The following is a 17,781-nucleotide window of genomic DNA, read 5'->3' as shown; positions in this document are numbered from 1 at the left end:
AGCTGTCATTTTGTAGAGTGCACTAAATAAATAATAACTAGAATCTGATTGGTTGCTATCGGTAACATCTCCACTTTTTCAAACCCGCAGTTTATTAAATCTACCCCCAAGAATGAGAATTCGAAGCACCTGAAAATTCTCCCCTGCACATTCCATAGAATGGAAGAAAAGAGCAAATACTGCAGTTAGCCTTATCGGGTCCTCCTCAAAGTGCAGTGCTGTATGTCACTGACCAGACAGCCAGCTTAACTGAAACCTCATGACAGGTAGCACTAAGCCAACATGGTCAGATATATGGGCTGCAGAGCAAAACTGTAAATATGATAACAAGTTTTGCATGATTTCTAATGAAATGTGTTAAGAATACAGTTATATTTACAATTACACTGCTTTTTATTTTGAGCATTTTTCAGACTTTTATATAATACTTTAAATTAATGTAATATATGTATAATTATACCTGAATGAGCTTGTTTTTGTATTAGGGATAATTAATTCATGCTGTAAATGTAATATACAGTATACGTGTAGTAGTTATGTGTTTATATCATATCTATGAGTATATGTATACTAGATATATGTGAAGAATGTGGACTCTTTGCTTCGAGAATTTGGAAGTTGGAATCCACCATGGAAATTCTGTACTTGCCCCTGAAGTTATACAGGAATGATTCAGTGGATACAGCAGTGTGTATGTCATATACTTGGCAATAAGATAAGCATTTAATTTAGAGGATCCTCTCTTGCAGCATCTACCCTTCATACTGGATTTGGCTTTTCTACAGTATAGGGTTGGAGCTAAACTTTGATAAATGGTTCTGTTTTCAACATATAAACTCATCACATTACAGAGATAAGAACATTTATTTTGATAGAGGCAAAAAAAAAAACCTGAAAAGATATCATATGATATGATGTATGATGTTTTTTCTGTTACTGAGTTTTGTGTCTGCAGCAATACTACTTGTACATATAGACACATAATTGCTATTGGGCTATATAGAAAATATTTTAATAGAGTAATTTATGATGTATGTAAACTTACTTTAACTGTTATAAAATATTCTCCACCATTGTTTCATAGCTCAATCATGTAATGAAACACAGTATGTTTCTAATTTAAAATTATATAGGTATGTTGAAATATCACTACTTGTAAAAATTATAGCTATAATTAAATTATTCATTACTAATAATATGAACATACAAATATGAAACATGTAACATTTTTATGAGAACGAACAACTTTGTTCTGCTAATCCCCTTCACACACCTTAGCATGAAGAAACCTCAAGCTTTGCAATGCCAGACTGTAGCTTAATAACAATTACTGCTATTGGAAGATTGCAGCTGCTATTGTGCAATCAGTGGCAGCATAAGGATCCATGATGAGGCACAGGACCAACTGATTTGAACCCCTATTACTGGAACAATGTTTAACTGAAAACCGTGTTCTAAGGGCGGAAGAACAACATGTGCAATATAATATGTAATGTCAATTAAAAAAAAGCAGACAACTGTAAAGATTTTTCTTTAGTACAAATACAAAAGGGACAAGAATAGATTACATAACTATTCATTTGATTTAATGCTTGGTAGAAGAACCTTGAGCTGCAATTACAACTGTGAGTCTATTTGGTTCTCTACCAGCATTGCACTTCTGGACATTTTTACTCGTCTTTCATTGCAATATTGATCGAGCTCCATCTGGTTTGATGAGGACTGTTGGTAACAGCAATTTTAAAATTATTCAACAGATTGGAATTGAGGTCTGGGCTTTGACTGGGCCACTCCAGGACAGTGACTTTTTCTGGTGTGTAAACCACAACAATGTGGCTTTTGCTGCATGCTTTAGGCCACTGTTCTGCTGGAATATAAATTTTCTCACAAATCCTAATTCTCTTGCAGCAGCTTTTTCAAATGTTTCTCTATATTTCCTTCCATCCATTTGCTGTCTATTTTCACAAGTTTTCCAATCCCTGAAGTCAGGGGCGTTCTTAGGTTGAGGCACAGTGTTAGGTTTGTACCAAACATAGTGCCTAACACTGAAGCTAAACAATTCAATTTTGGTCTCACCACACCATAGACTTGTCCTGCACTTGGTATGTGGGTCTCCCACATGCTTTCTCACAAACTCTAGGCAAGGTTTCATGCAAATTTTCTTCAGCGATTAATTCATTTTTGCCACCCTCTAATAATGTGCTGAATTGTGAAGTGCCTGGGCTATTGTTGTTTCATTTTCTCTCATCTCTCCCATGAAAGACTGTAACTCTGATAGCGGTGCCATAGGCTTTTGGTATGTCTTTCTAACAAGCGTCCTTCTTACACGGATGCTTCCTTTTGGAGGATGGCCTTTTATAGACAAATTCCAAATTATCTCTATTTCTTTATAATGGACTTGTCAAGGCTCTGAGGGATAGTACAAGTATTTGAAATCTTCTTCTATTCTCTTTCTGATTTGGTGGTCTTTAATAACCTTTTCTCAGATTTGCTTTGAATGCTCTTTGATCAGCATGATGAAGCTTATGTTTGGAAATGCACTAACGAGCATAAAGAAAAAAGTAATAATGCCACTGTATAGGTCATTGGTACGGCTTCATCTAGAATACTGTGTTCAGTTCTGGAGGCCATAACTCCAGAAGGATATGAATTCATTAGAAACTGTACAAAGAAGGGCAACCAAAGTGGTGCATGTCCTATAGCAAAAAACTAACCCGGAAAGACTAAAAGATCTTAATATGTATAGTTTGGAGCAGAGAAGAGGAAGGGGGGACATGATAGAAACTTTCAAATATATCAAAGGGTTTTAACAAGATACAGGAGGGAAACATTCTTCAAAGGAAGAGAAGTATTAGAACACAAGGACATGCACTGAAACTGGAGGGAAGTTAGGTTCACAGGAAATTTGAGGAAAAACTACTTCACAGAAAGGGCAGTGGATAAGTAGAATAGCCTCCCATCAGAGGTAGTAGAGGCTAATATAGTAGAGCAATTTAAACATGCTTAGAATAGACATAGGGATATCCTTACAAAGAAAAAAAGGATCAAATAGGGTTTGATGTTGACATAGGTTAAAAAATGGGAAGACTAGATGGGCCATGCGGTTCTTATCTGCCATCAAATGTCATCTATGTCTATGTTTATGAGTAGTGGGACCTGACATAGACAGGTGTATTTTTTAAAATCATATAAACATCTAGATGCATTTTGTTAACCTGAAAAAAATGGATCCAGATTCCCACAATGTTGCCACACTCCAACTTTTCAGCCTACTCCTCCTCCAATAACTTTACATGTGTACACAGTCTACACATTGGTGGTATACAATTACAGAAAAATTTAAATCTATAACTTTATTCTTGCACCATATTGTCCTGTGGCATACCTTGAATAAAGTATACATAATTTGTATTTGATATATGCTATCTCTACAGAGTATTGTTTAATTTGAGGATGCTTTAATAAAGTATATACAAACTATATCACAACAACCTTATTATTGTTTCTTTCTTATTGCTAATGTATTCAGTCCCACCATGCTATGCAGCGTTGTACAGAGATTATTGAACCATTCATATCAGTCCCTGCCCCATTGGAGCTTACAATTTAAATCCAATACCACACAAACACACACAATAGGGACCATTTTTTGTCAGCAGCCAATTAACCTACCAGTATGCTTTTGGTCTGTAGGAGGGAACCTGAGTACCCGTTAGAAACCAACGCAAACGTGGGGAGAACATACAAACTACACACGGATGATGCTTTGGTTGGAATCAAATCTATGGCCCAGACAGTAACCTTTGCGCCATCATGCTGCCTAATCAGAAGTTTTCTAAGCTTCCTATTAGCTTACTATTGTCTCAGACCTAAATAGGTCTGAGACATTTAACTGAAATTAATATGGGATATCTGACTAAGCTAAATCCGTTATGATCTGGTATTTGTGTGTACTAGAATTAAATTAACTGACTGATATTTAGGGTAGGTTTGAAATATAGTCTTAAATCTGCTTGCACAGGTTATTTAATATAAATCAAAATTTAGTTCTGCAAGGCAAAATTTTTTCAAAATGAGCAAAATATTATTAAAATAAAAAAATATTTGAAGAGAGATTACAAACATGTGAATAAAAAACATCACAAAGGTGTAATCCTATAATATTTATAATAATGTAGCCAACATCCCATTTAATATTCTGGGAAGATGGATACTATTTTTTAAAAGATGAAAAATATCTGGATTTTTGTAAATGTAAAACTGCAGTGACATTTTAGCCACCAAAAATATGATGTTTCTCTTCAGCTTCCAATCCTGCAATAATCCTATGCACAATATAATTTGTTGCTTACCCTACGTCACTTGGTAATGGTCTCTTGTCATCAGAGGCTGGGTGGGCTGGGGAACAGGGGGGAATCTGCCCCCCGGGCCAGTCCCATAGTGGACTACAGGGTCACTGGGCCACCTAATTTTTTTTTTTTCTTTAAAATAGGCTGCTGAGTGAAGTCTTGCCCCCTGGGCTGAAATTTGCCAGCCCTCCCCTGCTTGTCATGAACAATCATCAGCTGGTCTAGACCTGTACCCCTCCACACATGTCTCCTCAACCCCCACCCATCCCCCCTCCTATGCTTCCAACCCCTCTTTTTCCTCATGTTACAAGATTCAGTTATACCACTGTTCAGTTACCCCTTTAAAGGTTAATTATGCTGTATTATATTTGTACATGCTGAATTTAACACTGGAAGACCAAGGTCTATTTTGTTGTCTTCGCTCTCTAATATGAACTGCTTTATTATTCTGACCTGAAAAGATGATTATAAAAAAAGAAAAAGTTTCTAAATTTATACTTTTGCAATTTCTTTCACAACTAATTCTGAGGTCTCAGATTATTCATCTAACTATAAACAAAGTTTGAATTAACATTTTATCTAGCCCCATTCATTGGATAAGATATTGAGTTATTCTCCTATATCACCATTCCTGAATTTATTGGTTATATATTCTGGCAATAACTCTATTACTATCTGCCCATGTACATTATTCTTAATTTCACGTATTACAACAGTATTGTTGTTATAAATAATATGAGAACCACTATTCTCATTTTCATTTATTATATTATTGTTGATTTTCTCCCTAAAAAAGTCTGCCTAGGTATAATGTAATGGCTAGGCAAGTTAGATTTCTTTACTCCATTCACTCTGGGCTAGTCTCACTGTGCTAGACCTTATGCAATCACAACTACCAGCTTCTTAACCCTATCACTGGTCTACTTTCTTGTTCAGAGGAAACATAGATAATTTCTGACTAGTTACAGTGCATGGCGAAATACCCCTCAGATGTGCCCTTTAGTGCAGTTTAGTCGGAGTATGGGCACATATTTTTTTATATATAACATATAATATTAAATAATATTTATTATTATATGTCATATATAAAGCATCAACACCTTACACCAAACGTGTAATATTAGCGGCCCAGACACATATTTTACTGTGGAATGCGGCCTGTGTTTTAATTTATTTATATGATAGTTTGTTGATTATTTATCAAATTTATCACCCGTTTGAGCTGACGATGGTTATTTATTTCCCCTTAGTTTTCTTGTGGAACACACAATTGTACACTTTGATTATATGGTCCAATTGGGGCTTTGAGTGTGACATGCATGCCTTACACAATGCTGTACAGAGGGACATGTACATTCATAGCACATTTCCGTAGTGCTGCAAAAAACAAATTATATATATATATATATATATATATATATATATATTTATAAATGAATGCTGCAATGTCCATTTTGTATTGACTGCGAGTCAGGAAGTACAGCGACAAAAAAAAGTCCAGTGATCTTGTTAACTTTTTCAAAATTAACTGGTACCAGTGTTAACAGAGTTGCTGTTATGCCACTGAAGAGACAGACAGTGACTGAGAAGCATATAGTAATGCATTGTGTTAATTGATTGATTCATACACAGTGACAGGGCCAATGATGCTACGGAAGCTCAACAAACTGTAGACTCAGCTTTTTGAACTGCATTACATCTGACCAGAACATGTCCTAAATATGGGGAAGGCGCTTCCTTCAGCTGTCTGCTAAGGAATGGGGAGGTAATATTTTATGAAACTTTACTTTTCAACAGAGCTTAAGCGGAGAGGCAGGATAACACAGATCTATGCATATTATGCATAGAACTCCAGTCAGGAACCCATGTTGAAAGACTACAATGTTATGCTTGGTAATTGCAAGTAACCCAGGAGAGTGCTCTCCCACATTTGTAGGACATGTCAGGAAAAAGTGAACTTTGCATTTAAAAAAAACCTCACAAAAACCACCTGGGGTAGACTTTGTCTTTAAATGTTATGGTAATAGTTTGCAGCTAACTCCTTAATGATGAGGGTATCTCAATCATTTTTATGTCATTGCTATTTTGTCGGATTCACCAGAAATAACATAATATTCTTTAATGTACCCAAGCTTTATAAGAAAAAAATTATTTTGGGACAAATAGAGCATATTGGAGTAAATGCTATGTTATTATCATATAATGTCTAGGCAAACATATGCAAAAATAAGAAAAAAAATTACTTTTTGAAGACACTGACAAAGGCTGCTTTCATGGAAATAGACCAAGCCATTAATTTACCCTAATACTGAAATAGATGGTTTCCAAACATGTGCACACATATACAGGAAAGAATCAATCTAGGATTAAATTTACTTACTAAATGGGTATTTTTTTTTTTCATTTTTTTTTACATTTCCATTTTCTCTTAGCCATTGAGACCTTTAGGAATCACAATGGACTCCAGTTTGTCTTCTTTGTTGTCAACACTGATAGATTCCATGAAAACCGAACCTAAAAAATCTGGAAAGCCAGCTACTAGTCTGTCTGTATCAATTAGTGCAGGCTGGCAAAGAAGACATACATTCAGGTATCTTCTGTCCTTCCTTATTTTTAATTTATATGTGCCAACATATTACACAGTGCTTTACAGAGAATTGTGTAATCATTCACATAAGTCTGTGCCCCACTGGAGATTACAGTCTAAATTCTCTACCACACAGACACACATACTAAAAGTAGTCTACCAACATGTTTTTGGACTGTGGGAGAAAACTGAAGCACCCACGGAAAACACACACAAATAGAGAGATAACATACAAACTCCACATAGATAGTACTCTGGTCAGAGCAGAACCAGGGGCCACAGTGCTTCAAAACATCAATACTAGCACTGTGGCACCCAAACCTTGGCTCCACTTGGCAACCTGGGCACTTGCCTAGGGCCCAGCCTTCTCCAGGGGGCCCGGCAACAAGGCTGGCGGTGGGATATGCCAGCCAATAAAAAAGATATTGTGTCCGAAGGAGAAAAATACAAATACAAAAAAAGAAATCCCATGATTGCAGTGCCCCCCGGCAGCCTCCTCCCTGCTCCGTTGCGTTCCACTAGATGTCGGGCGTTATTCATGCCGTGTGACGTCATCACACCCAACATCATATTCAGAGAAGACTCATTGTGGAGCGGAGAGGAGCAGCGCACGCGGCGAGGCAAGAAAGAAGACAAAATAGAACAGAAGATGAGAAAACAGAAAGAAGAAAACAGAAAAGAAGAAAGCAATAGAAAGGTGTGCAAACTAACGAAGGCACAGTGGCACACTATGACAAAGGGGAAACAAGGTCTTTCAAACACAATTATGAAGGAGCACCATGGTGATGTGAAAGGGCACAGAGGCAATGTGAAGGGGCACAGAGGTGATATTGTGAAGGGGCAAAAAAAGTGGCAATGAAGGGACATAGTGTTATGATGGAGGGACAAAAGGGACAATGAAGGGGCAAATGTGTTATTGTGAAGGGGCACAGTGTAATGATAGAGAGACAAAAGTTACAAGGGACACATCTTTGGATTTATGCGTATTATTCTTGCAAACAACTTAATAAGTATTTCTGTCCTGGCTTAAATACTTATTAGGCTGTTTTGACCCAACTACTTAAAAAAGGGATTGCACTGTAATTATTTAGAGTTGCCTTTTTCTGTAGGATGGTGGCCTAGCTCTTTTCACATGTTAGGTACGCCCCCAATAATGCAAGTCACGCCACCAATGGTATGGCCACCCCTCCTTTTGCGGCACATAGCTTCCCTTCTACTCAACTATAGGGGTATATGGTATGGTACAAAATTATAGTGCTATGGATTGTTTCAGGTATGGGGGCCCCAAACCAGTATCTTGCCTAGGGCCCCATGAGGTCTAAATCCGGCTCTGCTTAGCTCGCATATGACTTATGAATGTCTAAGAGAATTTGATTCTTTTATAGATTGACAATGCTCAGTAGCAGTGTCCTACGGTGATTCAGAAACAGATTAAAGTAAAAAGGCTGCTAGCTGATAGTTTCAATGAATAGATACTACATGAGCCATTAGACATTACGGTCTAATGACTCTAAGGGCTAGATTTACTAAGTTGCGGGTTTGAAAAAGTGGGGTTGTTGCCTATAGCAACCAATCAGATTCTAGCTTTCATTTATTTAGTACCTTCTACAAAACGAAAGCTAGAATCTGATTGGTTGCTATAGGCAACATCCCCACTTTTTCAAACCCGCAGCTTAGTAAATCTAGTCCTAAGTGTGAAGTATTACAATATACAGAATTATTCTGTATTTGTTTAGTAGTCAAACTGCCCAACCTATCGTGGTGGTAAGAATACTATTTGTCATGGTCTTAAAGTCTCAAAAGAATATGAATACACATAGAAAAATGTGTCAATGTCAACTTTGAAATGCTGTATTGTGAAGAGCAGCACTGTATTAACTTTAAACACAAACCAAATATGTTTTGTGATGTCTTGATAAATACTGGAAACCATTAGAGAAAACTTAAACGATTTGTTTCAAAAGTGTTATCCTCTGGCTAAAATCATTTAATACTGCAGTACCCTTCACCATTAGAAATCTGAACCATCCAACAAACATATATATTGAAGTGGATTGTGCTTTTCACAGTGTAAATGTGTTACAATCAATAAGGTGTTGAAAATTATGAGTGTAATATAATTCAGACTACCCTTACCAAATATATTATTATTATTACTAACAATTATCTGTATAGCGCCAACATATTCCATAGCACTTTACAGTTGGGAACAACACAGTAAAAAACTAGACTGGGTATTACAGGCAGAGAAGAAGGTCCTTTTCACAAGCTTACAATCTATTGGACAATAGGATTTGATACATGTGGTTAATATTGCATATTGGTCCAGCCAGATTGCTTAGGTACAAAGGGGTAGAGAGTGCTTAGTTGGCTATGATCTAGACACACAACAATGTTGGTCAGTGGGGCAGGGGTTGGTGGGTTGAGTATAGAAAGAACACATGCAAGTCTTGTTTGAACTGTGTAAAGGGTGGTAATAGGGTACTCTACGGAAGTTAGTAGGGTGATTCACAAATTTGTTAAGCTTGTCTGAATTGGTGGGCTTTCAGAGAATGTTAAAAGGTTTGAACACTTGTGGAAAGTCTTGATGTGAAAGGGAGGGAATTCCACAAAATGGGTGAAGCCCCAAAAAAGTTCTGTAACCAGTGAAGAACTGAGGAGTCCAGTTTGGAAGATATTTTGAGACAAGTGAAGAAATGTAGGTTGGTGTAGTTTTCTTGATGGCTTGTATGTTAGTAGAAGTATTTTATATTGGATTCAGTAAAAAACAGGCAATCAAAACAGAGCGGATCAGCAGTGGAAGAGTGATTTGCAAGGAAAATCAATCAAACCACTACATTCAAAATAGATTGTAGGAGAGTCTGATTCAGGGAAGACCACTACGGATGGTATTGCAATAGTCAAGGCGGGAAATGATGAGTGCATGAATTAAAGTTTTTGCAGTGTCTTGAGTGAGATATGTGTGTATTCTAGAAACATTTTTCAGATATATGTAACAATATTTAGATAGATTGGATGTGGGGAATAAAGGAAAGTTCATGGATCACACCTAGGCAGCGAGCTTGAGGGGTAGAATATAGAAATGTCAGGTAGGTAACTTGTGTTGGCTGGTGGGAACATTATTAGCTATGAAATTGAAAGATTGAGTTTGAGTTGGTGACAAAACGAGAGAGAGAGAGATTGCAGATTAAGTTAAGGTTGGGATGAGCATTGGAGTCAGGGATCGACTGATTTTTAAGGTTATAGGATCAAGAGGACAGGTAGTAGAGTAGAAAGATAAGGACAGAGTAGATACTTCAGCTTCATTTGTAGAATCAAATAAAGAGAAGGTGTTAGAGAGTGTATGGAAGGAATTGAGCTAGTTATTTGCTGAGGAAGAGGATACAATTTCATGTAAGATTTTATCAATATTGTCCTTTAAGCAGGAAGCAAGATCTTTGGCATTTTTAGTAGATTGAGGGTTTGGGGAGGGAGGGTTGAGATTTTTTTTTAAATGTATTAAAAAGGTGATCGGGTTTGGGGTTATAAATCTGAGCAGAGATGACAGATTGGAAGAATGTTTGATTGGCAATGTCTGGAGCATACAGAGAGATAGATAGATATGAGGAAATTATTTAAAAGATTTATGCCAATAACATTCTGCCTTGTGAGAAATTTTTTGAAGATGTCATGTTTCTTTAGTGTAGCATGGCTGACATTTTCGTTGCCATGGAGTATGAAGAGTAGCTGGAGTCATTTGATCAAGGGTTATTGCTAGGGTTTGGTCTAAAATTGGTACTGCTACATCAGGAGAGGAGAATGTACAAATAGGGGAGAAAAGGTATTGCAAAGAGTTGTAAAGCTGTTGATAATGAATAGAGTTAATATTTCTGTGGGTATGAGGAGGCTTGGCAGAGTTTAACAGCAGAGAGGTTAAAGTAATGGCGGAGAGCTTGCAGTCGATAAGAAAATGATCCGAGATGGGAAAGGAGTGTTAAGGAAATCAGAAATTGAGCATAGCCTAGAGAAGACAAGATCAAGACAGTGGCCATCTCGATGAGTAGAGGAATCAGTCTACTGGGAGAAGCCAAGGGAGGAATTTAAAAAGAGTAGTTTGGACGCACAAGTAGAATGTAGATTATCAATAGGGGATATTGAAATCACCCATAATAATGCTAGGGATGTCAAAGGATAAGAAATAAGTGAACCAGGAAGAGAAATGTTCAAGAATTTGTTGGTGTGGTCCAAGTGGACAGCAACACACAAAGTGAATTGGTTGAAAATCCGAATAGCATGTACTTCAAAAGATGTAAATATGACAGGACATTTGGTAGAACTGTGAATGTACAATGTGGGGAAAGAAGTAGTTCAAATCCCCCTCCTTGTCTGCTTCAAGTTATGGAGGTGTGGGAAAATTGGAGGCTATATGTGACAGGGCTGCAGGTGAGGCAGCATCTGCTTGTGAAAGACATGTTTCTGTTATTGCCATTGCCATGAGGTTGAGGATGTTTGAGAGGGAAAGGTCATGTGCAATTTCCGTGCAAACAGAGCCATTTCATAGGACAGATATAAATGACTTTGAAAGAGATGGAAGACAGGTAATGTGTTTGAGGTTAGCTGGATTTCTGTAGTGTCCTGAATAAGATACACCTATATGGGAGATGGGGAGGATGTGGATTTGGTGATATAATCATCATCATTTATTTATATAGCACAAGCAAATTCCATAACGTTTTACAATTGGGAACAAACAGCAATAAAACAATACAACAGAATGAGGATGTTGCAGTTATTAAATGCAAATATGAAAAAAAATTCATGAGTGTTTAGAGGGGAGTGTAGTGTGAGGGCAATGTCGACAAAGGTGTATATTGCAGGCAGGGGCGGACTGGGACTAAAAATTAGCCCTGGCATTTAAAGTACACAGGCCCACCTCAGTTCTAGCAGGAAAGAAGCTTTGTGCCGCAGCTGTGCGGTGGCACCGAAAAGGGCGTGACCACATTGTGTTGTGGGTGTGGCCAACATGGGGAAATGATACATACATTAAAATAAAACATTATATTTATCACGCCATCCCCCGAGACACATTATGACAGCCCCAGCCCACTGTACTTATCTATGCTTCTGGTGCTGCTGACATCAATCGGGGTGGGAACTTCCTGTAGACTGAGCATGAAAGCTCTTAGTCTCACGAGATTACCAAATCTTGTGACACTTAGAGTTCCTCGGCTTGCTCTACAGTCTATGTCCTATCTAAGGACTGGAAGCAGCTATCCACTCCCTCCTGCTAACCAGAGCTGGATTAACGCTCGGGGGGCCCGGTGTATTTAAGACAGGGAGCCCCTATTATGTAACATGGTTATCATTTTAAACAAATCTTAGACAAATACACAGACAATACTATGTGCAATACTGTTAGTTGCATGCAGCTCTGCCATCACAAGCAGTACAGTGTGAAGTGGGACATACCTCCCAACTGTCCTTGTAGTCAGACCGAATCTCACTAAACGAGACAGTCACCAAAATTTGGGACTTCCCCACCAGATTCAGGACAGTTGGCAGACTGTCCTGACAGTTGGCAGACTGTCCTGCTCTCTCCTACCTGTCTTGTCACTTTCACCACCTGTGGCTGCTGGTGTCTTTAGTTCAGTTGCTGCTTGTCTGGATACTGGAATGTTAGAGGCCCTATTTGGAAAAAAAAAATGGGTACATGTAATTTAGAAAACTCCAACCAGCCCTGGTGTTTAATCAATACAACCCATGTTTTATAATTAGGCCTCCCTCCAGCTTCAACATTAAAATACTAGTATTCACATTTAATATAAATAGCTGCTGCTGCTAAATAAACCTATTTCCCTCCCTCCAAACAACCCCAGCAATAAATTAAATAGCATTAACGCTTAATAGATATATCTATTTCCCGCAACCATCACTGCCATTAAATAATTCATATTCACATTTAATAAATACACATTTTTTTCCCAAACAGCCCCACTTTCAATTAATAGTCCCCAAACCACCCCAGCATTAAATTAAAGGTCCAATCACCCCATCTTAAATTGCTAGGCCCCAATATTAAATTAAATTGACCCACATCACAAATAAAATAGCACCAATTAAATAATTAGCCCCACCTAAAATCCAGCATTAAATTAATAGCCTACCTCCACATTACATTAACATTCTTCTCCTTCCCTCATGCATGAGTACATGCCCCCAATTAATATTATGCCATACAGTAGTGCCCACAAATCATATTATGCCACACAGTAGTGCCCCAAAATCATAAAATGCCACACAGTTGTGCCCCAAAATCATAATATGCCACACAGTAGGGCCCCAAAATCATATTATGCCACACAGTAGTGCCCCAAAAACATATTATGCCACACAGTATTGCCCCCAAATTATATTATGCCACAATAGTGCCACCGTTGATATTATGATACAATAGTGCCCCCAGTTGATTTTATGCCACAATAGTGCCCCCTGTTGAAATTATGCCACAATAGTGCCCCTAAATCATATTATGTCACATAGTAGTGGCCCAAATCAAATTATCCCCCCGTTTTCTGTGTGGCATCCTCTCTTCTTCCCCCGTTTTCTGTATGGCATCCTTCCTCTTCTCCCCCCCCACCCCGTTTTGTGTACTTACTTTCTCAGCTTTTTTTTCTGTCTGTCTGCTTCTGTCTTCTGCTCTTCGACAGCTGCCTTGCAGGACCCGTGCAGAGCTTATTCAGTCATGTGGCTGGTTCTTGGGGAGGAGCCCAGGGCCATCTTTTCCATTGGGCACGATGGGCAGCTGCCCGGGGACCCCACGGGCAAGGGGGCCCCATAGGCACGGCTCTTAATGAGAATAAATAATCCTGCAAAAGAAAAAAACCTGCAAAGAAAACCTTCAAGTGTCACTGAGCAAGTACATCTATCTATCTCTATATATCTATATCTGTATCTGTATACAACTATATATCTATATCTATATCTAGGGGCCCCGGTGCACTGCTTTGTTGTTAAGATGGCCCTGGAGGAGCCAGCCAGCAGAAAGTGTCGGTGCACAATCACTGGACCGTGCACTGACTGCTCGGGACCAGCCCATCTGACCATCGGCCCTTCTGTCATTTGCCAGACGTGCCAAATGGCCAGTCTGGCCCTGGTTGCAGGGAGGGTTAAGAATAATAGAGTTCTAAATATAATGAAAGAATAATGAGAAAAGCAATTTATTATACGTTAGGATTTAAAAATAAAGGGCAAGAAACTAAAGCAAATAAACAGGAAATAGAAAAAAAAAACACAGTTCGAGAAGAAGTGATGAGCCAGGTTGTAGTAGATGTAGCTTACTTCTGGAGGTTGATCCTTGTCTGTTCAACTATGTTGTTTAACTGTGCATTTCCTTACACTTATACAAGTATACTTCACAAATATAGCAAAGCACATTCCTTAAATAAATGTTATTCAGTCATGGCGGAATATCTTTCATATCATACTTTTAAAACTCTGCTTATGAATTAGCAAATACTTGTACTCCTGATTGACTATTATAAGGTCTTTGTTCTTAACACTGGTAAACTCAGAACATTTTGTGCATTTCTTAGATTTTTACACATTAGAGGAAAATAAAACTGTGCTAATATATTTGTTTTTTTCTTATTATTATTAATATTTCAACCATGTACAACTAGGTGCTATCGTTTAGAATAGATTGTATTGTAAAATTGCATAAATTGGCTAAATGTACTCCAAAAACATACTGGTAGGTTAATTGGCTGTTATTAAAAATTGACCATAGTCTCTCTCTCTCTCTCTGCCTGTGTGTGTAAGTTAGGGATTTAGATTGTAAGCTCCAATGGGGCAGGGACTGATGTGAATGAGTTCTCTGTACAGCGCTGCGGAATCAGTGGCGCTATATAAATAAATGGTGATGATGATGATAATGATGTACGGCTATGAATAAAGTCTGAAAGATCAATTACTTGTCTGCCAACTAATGTACTCTAGTATAACTTTGGAGGGTATGGTTAGGTTTGACACAAACATACAAGCCACAAACGTTAATATGATTTTAGTAAAACTCTGCAATATGGGCTGATTCATTAAGAAAAGTAAAGCAAAAAAATTTAGCAACTTTGCACCTTGGCAAAACCATGTTGCATTGGAGTGGGGAGGCAAATTTAAAATGTGATGGCAGATGTATAGTTGGAGTAAGGCATGTCCTTGATCAACTTTACATTTCATTGTTCATTGTACAATAAAACTATCCAGTATTTGTGTGCTACATGAAAAAACAGACATTATTTAGCTTATGTGCAAAATAATAAACTAATTTGCACCCCTTGCATTGCAACTTGGTTTGTCCAGGAGAAAACTTACTCCTACTTTCCTTAATGAATCAGGCCCATATGTTAAACAGGATTAAAACTATTACACAGTAAATGAATAATTGTTTATCTTCACATGTATAAATCATTGCAAATTCTATCAGTTTTCAATGCCGAAAGAGGTCAAGCATATGCTTTATCTTACCAAAAGCACAATGTGCAGTGGTCTGTTTTGTATCATTTACACATCCTCAGATTTCTGTTTTCCCTTGAATGTGATATTGGTTGTCTTTTGTTAATCACTTTCTCACTGTCTCTCCTACTCAATATGCAGTTAAGACATTTTCCATATCAGGGATGCATCAATCTAGGCCAGTCATCTACTTAGACTTATGTGGGAATCCGTGCTGTTAGTCAGATAATGTATGCAAGTAGTATTAGATAGCATGATAGATGGAGGCAGCTGTGAGTACTTTTGTTAAAAAGGTCAGTCAATATGCATTACTGAGTATTGTTATCATATAGGTTGTGATAGGACTGGTTAAAGCACAAGTAGGTATCATATGCTGCATGCAGTCTCAATGTCAGTGAGAAAAGGGGCATAAAACATAGGTGTTCCCTGTTTAGCATTCAACTACAATGTCAATACATGCGCAACACAGGTTGCTTACAGAGAATATTAATATTACTAACAGAGGGAAAGATAGGTTCAATTTACTCTGCAAACGTGAAGCCTACTGGATTTTTAGGCTTAAGACCTTATCACCATATGGCCTTAATGATTGTATAGAACTTAACAATTCCTGAGTGATTTCATTAGCTTCACAATGTATGTATTTGATTCCGATTTATTCAATGGATGTGATTGATACACATGTATCTTATGGTGCTTATTAATAATAGTATTTTTACTTATATTTGTAATCATTTTACATGGAGACTGCCTGTAGCTCCACCACTCTGTAAAACTGTGTCTTTCAAAGCTAAGCAAAGCTAGACTGGGTTAATACCTGGATGGGGACCCCTTTGAAATTCCAGGTTCAAGAAGTTTATTTAACTTCTGATTTAATATTATTTTTGGCATTATTATATACCTATATACTTTATACAAAAAAAATGTTGTTCTTTTTGAGTTTAGTTTGGTTTATTACCAACTAAATTATGTACGCGGGGAGTATGAGTCTTTTTTATAATTTTATGCACATCTAGTACTGAATTATGCTAATTATAGTATTTATTATTTTTTTTTATTATTTATCGTGTATACTTTGTAATGTGTTCAATTCCGGAGGGACATATGATAATGAACATTTTGTGCGGACAGAGACCATTAACAACAACTGTGGGATGTCCGTAAATAAAAGCTACAGAGTTGTTTATGCAGCTACCACTATGAGGTCATATGACCATACCAATTTGGATGAGATTAATGAGATTATTGGACACGTGCGGGATCACATAAATACCTCCGGTATTTCATATGCTGAATCAGCTTCTGAGGAAACGGCCTTACAGCCGAGAAACGCGTCAAGATTTTGCTGGAGTAGTACATCATACACAATATTTCTTCCAGCCTCTGAGACCCCGGGGACTCTTTTTTCAACAGCACAGACAATTTTTTCAATACAATCGGGTGCATTAAGCAAGACGGCTCTTTCCCCGTTAGATCCACGAGCTGGACGGAGAGAACAGGTGATTATATCAAGATCAGCCTCTTTGGACCTCAGCGTTAGGAATTGTAGATATTTTCTTCACACACATAGCTGTGTTGGATTCACTGTACACACAGTAAGGTTGATCAGTTTATTGGCAGTATTATTAGAACAATGAATAAATCACAAGGGGGATTTTGAGAACTATTTTCCCTGCTCCATAGGCTGGAGTTTATATGGACGGTTGTGATATGTCATGTTTTATGCTCCATTTCTGCTCTAATCACTTATGCCACTTTACCTTACATCTGTGAGCTTGATCTTTATACAAGCCCCGATATTTTATCTTTATATAGTGCTGAGAATTGTTTTTTTAATATATGTGGTACATTCTTTCTACCAGGAATTTTATGTTATTTATGTATTAGATACATGCTGTTTTTTATTTTTGCTTTTTGTTTCCCTGGTGTCTATGGCCATATTCATGCTATTTATATGTATGTAGATTTGTAGAATAAATAATTACTAAGTGATTTAACTAGCGCTCCTATTTTGTGTACATTTTGCTTACAAAGAATGGTTAAAGCCTCATCTGAGATGGTAGCATAGTTTGCACATATGTACAGTATATATATATATAATTGTGTAAAGGACCAGCAAAGTTATGTTTACCTGCATAATAAACCTAATTGAAGAAAATAATAATGTTTCATATTTAATGGGCCTCATTTAATGTTGGATGTATTTACGCTCTGAATGTGCACAGAAAACGCATGTGTCCAACTCAAGGACAGTAGTATTAACAAAAAGTTTATGTAAGGCATACAAGTGTGCATTCTTGCGCTTAAATGATAGCAGAGATGCAGCTTGACAGTGATAGGGGTAAATGCTAAAATTGC

At 37.5% G+C, this 17,781-nt stretch overlaps 2 protein-coding genes across 4 annotated transcripts in view; one reads left to right on the top strand and one right to left on the bottom strand.

Annotated features, from left to right (window-relative positions):
• Nucleotides 1-17,781, bottom strand: part of FAM227B (family with sequence similarity 227 member B) — a 408,110-nt gene that overhangs the window by 260,028 nt on the left and 130,301 nt on the right. The gene's annotated exons all lie outside the window — the stretch shown is intronic.
• The window catches only part of FGF7 (fibroblast growth factor 7), a 52,282-nt gene that overhangs the window by 30,907 nt on the left and 3,594 nt on the right, over nucleotides 1-17,781 (top strand). The gene's annotated exons all lie outside the window — the stretch shown is intronic.

Source organism: Mixophyes fleayi, chromosome 4 (assembly GCF_038048845.1).
Source record: "Mixophyes fleayi isolate aMixFle1 chromosome 4, aMixFle1.hap1, whole genome shotgun sequence".
Taxonomy (NCBI): domain Eukaryota; kingdom Metazoa; phylum Chordata; class Amphibia; order Anura; family Limnodynastidae; genus Mixophyes; species Mixophyes fleayi.
This window is presented reverse-complemented; position numbering and strand designations above follow the sequence as displayed.